General features: G+C 39.2%; 1 long non-coding RNA gene across 1 annotated transcript; it reads left to right on the forward strand.

The window, feature by feature from the left end:
- The first annotated feature begins 228 nt into the window (after positions 1–228).
- LOC140617293 (uncharacterized) lies at positions 229–9972 on the forward strand. The gene is made up of 3 exons (XR_012017539.1): positions 229–372; positions 6750–6865; positions 9905–9972. It is a non-coding gene; the product is annotated as an uncharacterized lncRNA (long non-coding RNA).
- The last annotated feature ends 614 nt before the right edge of the window (positions 9973–10586 follow it).

Consider the following 10586-nt stretch of genomic DNA (forward strand, 5'->3'; position numbering starts at 1 on the left):
AGACACAGAGAGGGAGGCAGAGACATAGACAGAGGGAGAAGCAGGCTCCTCATAGGGAGCCTGATGTGGGACTTGATCCCAGGACCCCAGGATCACAACCTGAGCTGAAGGCAGATGCTCAACCGCTGAACCACCCAGGTGTTACAGCATCTCCATTATTACGCCACAGCCTTTGCTAGGAGGAGCCCCTTACCTCACACACCATGAATCCCGCTTGGGCACAGGGACCACTCTCAGTTAAGCAAAAAGAGTCAGGGGCATGGCTGTTGCTCTCCACAATGGACTAGCAACTAAGCAACTAGCTCATGTAGTCATGGGGCTGGCGAGTCCAAAATCCATGGTGCAAGCTAGGCTAGCAGTCTGGAGGTTCAGGTAAGCACTGATGTTGCAATCTTGAGTCCAAAGGCTGGAAATTGAGGCAGAATATGCCACGGTCTGGAAACAGAATTCCTTCTTCTCTGGCAAACTTCAGTCTTTGCTCTTAGGGCCTCCATCTGATTGGACGAGGCCCACTCCCATCATGGAGGTGACCTTCTCTACTTATAGTCAACTGACCAAATGTTAATCGTGTCTAAAAATACTTTCCCAGCAACATGTAGACTAGCATTTGACCAAACAACTGGACACTATGATCTAGCAAAGTTTATACATAAAATTATTCATCATAACATCCTAGAAGGAATGTGGGTCCAGCCCCGAGTAGTCTGCCTATATAAGAGAAAATAAAATGCTGCTCTATTTAATCCACCATTTTACTGTTACTTTTTACCAAACCTAGGTCAAGGTCACTGGGGTCTACTGATTCTAATTGTTCATTTAAAGAGTCACTCCTGAGGTCAGAGATGAGCTCTTGTTCGTGGCTCCATTCCTAACTTCCTATTCGAGTGTTTGGTGACTATCATACAGTCATGAATGACCTATTGAGGTCATGAATGATGAAGGTTTTCAATGTCTTTCCTCCCTAAAATAGTCTTTAGCTAGAGTAACTCTATATCCTAGGACTTCTAGACAATCCTTATTTCAAATATCCTTATTCAGTGTTCCTACTTTAAGTATACTGCTTTCTTATTCTTCTTAAATTGTGGTATGCTGGATCCTATGAATAAATAAATAAATAAATAAATAAATTTTAAAAATCTTTAAAAAAAAGGAAAGCTTTGAAAAAAAATATTTTATTTATTTATTCATGAGAGACACAGAGAGAGGCAGAGACACAGGCAGAGGGAGAAACAGGCTCCATGCAGGGAGCTCGATGTGGGACTCGATCCCAGGTGTCCAGGATCAGACCCTGGGCTGAAGGCGGCGCTAAACCACTGAGCCACCTGGGCTGCCCCCCCATTTGGAGTTCTTATCTGCTCCTGGGCTGCACAGCTGGGACAGAGGAGGGTCAGGTAGGGACCTCTCTCTGTGGTGAGGTTGCAATTTCAGACCCATTACGTAGATAGGCAGGTACTTTGCTTTGCAAAGCTTTGCTGCAACATTCCCTGTCTACAATAAGATACAGGTAAGGGTTTGAGGGGAGAGACATGTGTGCAAGCATATTTATAACTCTGTCTGCATAAGTTCTTGAAACTTTCTGAAGTTGGGAAAATCACTTTTGGAAAATTATTGAAAACGACAGTAGCAATGTGAACTACAGACTTGGTCTCATATAAAACAAAACAGTGCACAGGGCTTGCTTATAACTCTCTTCCTTCATCCTGAGCCAACTCTTGCAAGAGAACAGAGATGCACATCACTCTTCTTTCCTTCCCTGGATCTCCACAGTGTCCACTCTTCTAATACACTATGTCTTCCGAAATTGTCTCATTAGTATTTATTGCCCCAAGTGGTTAAAATCTACTTTATCCAGTTGCTCAAAAAACAGTCGTTAAAGGTAGTTTAACTAAGACTCTCCTCTCCCATCAAGACCTACAAAGTGCTGGCTGCTGGCTTTACAAGTTAACAGAAATGATAGTGTGTGACTGTCTTTCTTTACCTTCACAGTAGTATTTTTTGCCAAACCAGCAGCTTTTCTCTGCCAATATCAGTCTTCCAGACTTCATGGTGATGGAAGAAGCATTTAAAACCTCTTTATTGTGGAAGGCTTACTTCCAGTTGCAGTGGTCATGGAAATATTAGCCTGGGCATACCCATTTGATCTGTAACACCATCTTTCCAAATTTCAAATTGAAATGTTGATTTAAAAGTGAACATTGAGTAGCAGAGTGTTGTTTTTTTAAATAATAAATTTATTTTTTATTGGTGCTCAATTTACCAACATACAGAATAACACCCAGTGCTCATCCCGTCAAGTGCCCCCCTCAGTGCCCCTCACCCATTCATCCCCACCCCCTGGCCTCCTCCCCTTCCACCACCCCTAGTTCATTTCCCAGAGTTAGGAGTCTTTATGTTCTGTCTCTCTTTCTGATATTTCCTACCCATTTCTTCTCCCTTCCCTTCTATTCCCTTTCACTATTATTTATATTCCCCAAATGAATGAGACCATATAATGTTTGTCCTTATCCGACTGACTTATTTCACTCAGCATAATACCCTCCAATTCCATCCATGTTGAAGCAAATGGTGGGTATTTGTCATTTCTATTGGCTGAGGAATATTCCATTGTATACATAGACCACATCTTCTTTATCCATTCATCTTTCAATGGACACCGAGGCTCCTTCCACAGTTTGGCTATTGTGGACATTGCTGCTAGAAACATCGGGGTGCAGGTGTCCCGGCGTTTCATTGCATCTGTGTCTTTGGGGTAAATCCCCAGCAGTGCAATTGCTGGGTCGTAGGGCAGGTCTATTTTTAACTCTTTGAGGAACCTCCACACAGTTTTCCAGAGTGGCTGCACCAGATCACATTCCCACCAGAGTGTTGTGATTTTTTTTTAAATGTTTACATTATGAGATATTTTTAACTCTTTGTTAATTTATTTATTTAGAGTCTTCCAAGCTTCCTAAATATCCAACATCAAGGTCACTCTCTCTCTCAAGCAGCAAGGACCTACGTTAATAGGTTAGCATGATTTTTCCATTATTTTAAATTTAGTGAATTATCAACTACATACCTCCCTTTCCTAATGAATATTGAAATGAGACCAACTGTAGCCCACACGAAGACTCCACCTCAAGCCCACTTAAGCGACTGGAGGCTATGAAAGACCCCTCATCAGACAGTCATATTGGGTGTGTCGAATCTCACCATGCATGGTTTATTCGTGTAGATGCTGCATCTGCCATCATATATCAGCCAGGGTCAGGCAAGATATGGAGTGTCCACTCAGAGAGGATAACTGAGACAAGTCCCGGAACAGGACCATTAATAAAATTGTATGGAATTTAAGGATGGTAAGTCATCCTGTGGCTTCCAACATTGGGAGGCCATTGCTGCTCTGTAGAGAAGACATGGTTACCAAATGCTGGAAAGGACCACTATGACTCTAAGAGGCAGCTGTCTGGACAGGCCATTATGCAGCTGACCCCCTGACCTAGCAGGGAGGGTGTCAGGGAAATGAGGTCTAGGTTACGCTGGTGATTCTCGTCAGCCAGAGTGCTAGAAGGCTGCCATCAATTTCGTCCACACAGGGCTGCCTTCTGAAGCTCACCCAGGGTGGAGAAGGAGCAGAGAGTACCTGGAGAGGAGCAAACAGAAATGATGCACACATACTGGGATAGCCATATTATGAAATGTTCCCAGCATCCCTGCCCTGCTCTGCCAAGCCAGAGGGTTCACTGGCTCATTTAAAACCTCTCATTAATTGTCTGGCTTCCATGTCCCGAGGAGTGTACTAAAGGCTCCTTCTCAGCTAAAAGAACTAGCAGGATAAGAGGTCAAGGTCAATGGGATCTACTGATTCTTGTTGTTTCTGTAAAGAGTCACTCCTGGGATGCCGGGCTGGCTCAGCAGTTGAGCATCTGCTCAGGGTGTGATCCTGGGTCTGGAGATCAAGTCCCACATCAGGCTCCATGCAAGGAGCCTGCTTCTCTCCCTCTGCCTATGTCTCTGCCTCTCTCTGTGTGTCTCTCATTAACAAATAAATAAATAGGGCAGCCCGGGTGGCTCAGCGGTTGAGTGACTGCCTTTGACCCAGGGCCTGATCCTGGAGACCCGGGATCGAGTCCCACGTCAGGCTCTCTGCATGGGGCCTGTTCCTCCCTCTGCCTGTGTCTCTGCCTCTCTCTGCCTCTCTCTGTCTCTGTGTCTCTCATGAATAAATAAATAAAATCTTTAAAAAAAAAAAAAAAACAAATAAATAAATAAATTTTTAAAAGTTTAAAAGGAAAGAGTCACTCCTGAGGTTAGAGATGAGCTCTTGTTCATGGCTCCATTCCTCTCTATTCGAGTGTTTGTTGACTATCATACAGTCATAAAATGCCTATTGAGTTCATGAATGAGGAAAGATTTCAATGCCTTTTCTCCCTAAAATAGTCTTTAGTTAGAGTAACTATATGTCCTAGAACTTCTAGACTAACTTTGTTTCAAATATCCTTACTCAGTGTTCCCCCACTTTCAGTACACTTATCTTTGACAGACCAAATGCTCTGATTTTCAGCTCCAAATACACTTACTGTAGCTACTGAGACCTGTTTTAATATGCTAGATATAGGCCCTGAGGGTAAAAATGTCCACTGATAGCTTGCAGAGTTCATGTACTGTAGTTATCAATATCCTTGCTCACTGGCACATTGTAATACACCAGCCCTGAAACCAATTTTGTGTGTTCAAAGGAAAGTACAAAAATCAATTACCAAAGAAGGATTATTTTTGTATTGCAACCTCTTGCCTCCCAGAGTAATCCAAAAATCATTATAGACCACCACATTCATAGATACACACTCTTCACCTCTCTCCTGATAGATTTTTCTTTACAAAAAAGGGAGAAGAATGTGACAACCTGTTTATTGAAAGGTCTTTGTTTTACTGTTATTTCAATTTGAATGTGCAGTGCTTCTTTATTTCAATTTTTACAAACTAAGTTGTCAAATTTAGTCAGTTTAAAAGATAAGTGAACAAGAAACAGGATAATCACATGGCCTTTTATAAAACCATTTTTCTGTTTTATTAGTCACATTAGCATTCTATTGCCCTTTAAATGTCACAAGTTCAAGAGCACAGCTGTACGCATCCCAGAAATATTTCTTCTCATTGTAATAAAGCATGAGGATACAATTTCCTAGGACACAGATAAGATGACAGAAAAACAACAAAATAAGGATCAAAACACGTTCAGTAGGGTTACATATGAGCAGCTTGGTTATTTTTCAGTCAAAGTTTTGTCATTGTTCTAACATTGAGCTCATCAAGAAATGGTTTCATTTGTTTGTTGATATATGCTATTGTTTCTTCTTTTATTATCTAAAACATGATTAGAAAAACAAAACATGTTTATTCTGCGACATGCAGAAATATAAAAGTGCCACCTCATTCTAAAGGAATGGAAATCACGTCCTGATGTACCGTATTATTCCAGAAGCACTTGCTACCCACCAACAAGCTGGGTATCACTTCCAATGTTATATCATATAGTTACAGTTAAGAGTGGTTATAACATCCCTAACATCTCAAAACCTACAGAGAGTTCAATCTATTCCAGTGGACCAATCAAAGAGCGAGAATAGGGAAAGAACAAAGAATGGGTGGATTCCAATTGTTTCCAATGCCTCCAGTCCATGATTAGACCATGGAGCAACAGGGTGAAATATGGATTGAACCAGCATTTTCAAGAACTGATCCCCAGGAAGTATACACAAAAGATTTATTCTTTTATCCTACCCTCCTGGGCACAATCCTTGGTGTTTTATGAAATTATGAATTATTCTTATTTCATCCTTCTTTTCTCAACTATTTTGGAGCCTTTTCAATCCTCCATCCGTAGTACTTCTTGGACCTGTCTTCCTTCATTCACCTATCTTTTACAAAGTTCCTGGTTTGTTATTTCTCTAATTTACATTGAGCTTTTAGATTCTTTCCTTTGACTTCTGATTCTTCCCTATTTCCTATGCTGCACTGTGACCCAAATTGGCTTTCTGAGCTAAATCCAGGCATATGTTTCTCTTGATAAATAATATTCTGTTCCAGGAGAAAATCATTGCCTATATCAATGATCCCCAAACCTTGGGCAGACAAGTAATACACATATGTATTTTCTGAATCAATATGTGAAAAGAGCACAAGAGTTGCTGTGCAACCTACAGATCAAAAGCTTCATTTCTTAAGACAAAAACATGTACTAGCTTAAGGAGTAAGACAAATTTATTGATTTAACTTTACAGAAAGAGTGTCACTAGTGAAGAATAAAAACCAGAGATTTCTATGGCTCTGGGACTTCTTTAATACCCTATTTCTCCTCCCAATACAGTGACTTCATATTTTCTATTTACAAGTTACCTTTTCCCAAAGACTGGGAGAGTACCCTCTGGAAGCTTCTGACTCACATCTTCAAGAGTTGCACAGGAAACTATATTCCTCTCTGATTCCAGGGTTTCCAACCTGGACAGGATTCTGCTTGGCTCATCCCAGGAGGTGGGCTGCTGAGATTGGCAGCTCCCAGTCAGATCTCATGGTTGGAACAGAAGTCCCAATGGTTTCTGAAACATACACATACACACTTCCTTCGAGGAGGGGAGGCAGTGCTCTGGTGTGCCAACACAAAGGACGTCTGCTTCAAGGGGCCTGCTGATTTTCTGTGTTAAAAGCAGTCATTACAGAGGGATCTTTGGTTCCTGTCATTGAGAATCAGGTTATTATTATCCCTCCAGCAGGAAACATAAAATCTGGAAAGATGAAGAATACAATGCTTTAAACCACTTTGGAGACTAATCAATACAAGAAAGAACTGAGTGGCTCTGTCTTGGAAGAAGGGAAGCAGAATGAGGTAAGGTTCCCCATCCACCCTACCACCATTACCCACACATTTGCCATTTTCCACTCAGGCAGATAAATGTCACAAAAAGCTACCAGAGATTGGAGTTCAGGTTGAGGTGGGGCCGTCCTAGTAAACACACCAGAAGGGCCATCTCCTTAGAATAAAAGTAAGGCTGAAACAGACCAGCCGGAGGAACAATGTTTAAAAACAAAACAATCCTCACCAGAGTTTAAGTGATCACCCGCACTCCATATGTCAGAAAGAAATGAGGAAGGAAGACAATATGATCTAGAGACTCTAAATTTTTAAAATTTTAAACACCTCTATGAAGATATATTTCATACATCATAAAATTCACTCATTTACACTATGCAGTTCAGTGGTTTTTCAATCCATTTGCATCATAGTCCAACCACCATCCCTGGAGCATGTTTATCACCCCATCCATAAAAAACCCAGTCCTGATTCTCCAATCCTTCCTCCACCCCAACCCTTAATAACCACTGGTCTACTTTCTCTATGTGTTGTTTGGACATTTTTACATAAGTGAAATCATGCAGTATGTGGTCTTTTATGTGGCTGGCTTCTTTCACTATACCTAAGAGTGGAATTTTTGGGCCATTTGGTAACTCTACATTCAACCTTTTGACAACTATCAGTTTTCCAAAGCCCTGCATCATTTTACATTCCCACCAGCAATGTGGGAGGGTTTCAGTTTCTCTCCAACTTTGCTGACAGGTGGTAGCCTGTCTTTCATATTATAACCATCTTAGTGTGTACAAAGTAGTATCACAATGTGATTCTAGCTCACGTTTCCCTAATGACTTGTGATGTTGTACCCCTTTCAATTTGTTTTTTAGCCATTTGGAGACATATTAGCCATTTCTTAGGAGAAATAGCTATTCAAATCATGTGCCCATTTTTAATCACTCTGCCTATGGCCCAACTTATTATTTCTAATATTTCTAATTGTGGAATTCTTGGGTTTCTTTATATATAAAATCATATAATTAGCAAATAGAGTTAGCTGTACATCTTCCTTTTCAATCTCGATGCCTCTTACTTCTTTCTCTTGCCTAATTGCACTTAGCTAGACCCTTCAATGCAATACTGAACAGAAATGGCTAGAAAAAGGCATACTTGTCTTGTTCTTCATCTTAGGGGAAAGCGTTTAGTGTTCCCACATTAAGTATGACATTGGCTATGGGATTTTCCCCAATGACCTCTATTGGATTAAGGAAGTTCTCTCTATTTGTAGTTTGTTGAGTGTTTTTATAATAAAAGCATGTTGGATTTTTGTCAAATGATTTTGCTGTCTCTATTGAGATGTTCATCTGATTTTTCCATTATTCTATGAATATAGTGTATTACCCTAATTGATTTTCAGATGTTAGGCCATTCTTCCTATCCAGTGATAAATCTGACTTAGTAATGGTATGTTGCTCAATGTGCTGTGTAGGTGTATTGTTCATAAATATTGTGTCTATACTTATAAGTGATATTAGTCTGTTGTCTTTTTTTCTTGTGATAACTGGGTTTGACATCAGGGTAATATGAGACTCAGAATGAGTTAAAAAGTGTTCCCCCTTTTCTGGATTTTGGTAAATTTTGTGAAAGTTTGGTACTAGATCTTTAAATGTCTGGTGGAATTCACTAGTGAAGTGCATTTCAACCTAGGTTTTGCTTTATTGCAGGTTTCTATTTACTAAGGCATTCTTTTCCCTTGTGATTGTTCTCTTCTGATTATTTATTTCCTCTTGAGCCAGCTTCAGTAGTTATTTGTTTTTTATCTCTTTAGGAATCTTTGCATTTCATCTAGGTTATCTGATTTGTTGGCCTGTTTTGACTATAGTAGTCCCTTATAATCCTTTTTAATTTCTGTAAGGTGAATAATGATGTTCATCTTTCATTACTGATTTTAGTAATATGAGTCTTTTCTCTTATTTTCTTGGTCATTGTAGTTCAAGGTTGTCAATCTTATTGAAGAATAAATAGTTGAAAACAAAAAAAGTCATTGATACCATCTTGTATACACATTGACCTTTGCCGGTGCTGTTTTTCTCATATGGATTTGAATTGTTGTCTAGTGTCATTTAATTTCAGCCTAAGGCTCCCTTCAGCCTTTCTTGTAGGGCAGGCTTATGAGTGATAAACCCTCTCCATTTGTATATATCTGAGATGTATTAATTTTTCTTTTACTTTTAAAGAATAGTTTTTGCCGCAAGCACTTTGAATATGTCATCCCCTGTCTTCTGTCTTCTGTGTCCTAGAAGCAGCCACTTGTTCACCTTACAGAGAAGCCTTTGTTTATGATAAGTCATTTGTCTATTGCTGCTTTTAAGACTCTTTTCTTTATTTCTGACTTGTCAATTTGACTATGTGTCTAGGTCTGGGTTATTCTATTCAAAGTTTGTTGAGTTCTTGAAAGTGTAGATTCATTTGTTCATCAAATTCAAGGAGTTTCTTGACATTGTTTCCTCAAATATTCTTAAATATTTTTTCTGACCCTTTTTGACCCTTTGTCTGTCTCTTATCCTTGTGATATTCCATTCTTCACATGCTGATATCCTTGATGGGGATAGGTCTCAGAGGCTCTATTCGTTTTTCTTCACTCCTTTTCTTTATGTTCTCCAGACTCTATAATCTCTATTGGGAGATCTTTAACTTTACTGATACTTTCTTCTAATAGCTCAAATCTGTATTGAGCCCATCTAGTAAAGTTTGTAGTTCAGTGATTTACTTTTTGAGTCCAAAATTTCTATTTGTGACTCAAAACAAATTGTTTTGTTTTGGTTTTGCTATGGAGTTAATGTTTGTGTCCCCCAAAAATTTATAAGTTGAAACTCTAACCCCTAATGTGATGGTATTAGAAGATGGTTATCTTTGGGAGGTAATTGGGTCATATTTAGAAACCTCATAATAGAATTGATGCCCTTATAAACAAGAGAAAGTGCTCTCTCCCTCTGTCTCTCTGTCTTTCTGTGTCTCTCTGTCTCTCTCTTGCATACATGTACATGTGCGTGCTCTCTCTCTCTCCTCATATCATAGTACAATGAGAAGATGGCCATCTAGGTACCAGAAAAAGGGTCCTCACCAGATACCTTTTCTGCCAGCACTCTGATCTTGGACTTCCAGGCTCAAGAACTTAAGAAATAAATTTTCTGTTGTTTACACCATCTAGTCTATGGTTATTTTGTTATAGTAGCCTGATCTAAGACAAATTCTTCTCTCTTCATTGATAGTCTTTGTTTGGTAAGATCTTGTAGCCACATAATCCTTTAATTGTTTATATACTCTTTGTCTACTAAGTCCACATCTGAGCCCCTCAGGAACATTTTTTTGTCAACTGTTCTTTTTATTATGAATGTAGCATATTTTCTTTTGCTTCTTTGTATGACACAGAACCTTAATAACTTATATAATAACAAATCAAGTATTAGATTCCTTCACACACACACACACACACACACACATCAAAGTTTGTTTCTGTTGCTGAATTTAAGTTTCTTTTTTTTTTTTTTTTGAATTTAAGTTTCTTCATTGTAGCTCACTTGCTTAGCTACTTTTCTATACTAATTCTATAGATTGCAAATACTGAAATACATAGGATATATTATACATATATAATATTTTATATCTAGGATATATACAGCAACTGAGTTCTCTGTTAACTTCCTTTTTTTTCTTTTTAAAACTGGCTTCATATGGGTCAGACCTGGATCAGTATAAT

The sequence above is a fragment of the Canis lupus genome, chromosome 1 (genome assembly GCF_048164855.1).
Source record: "Canis lupus baileyi chromosome 1, mCanLup2.hap1, whole genome shotgun sequence".
Lineage (NCBI taxonomy): Eukaryota > Metazoa > Chordata > Mammalia > Carnivora > Canidae > Canis > Canis lupus.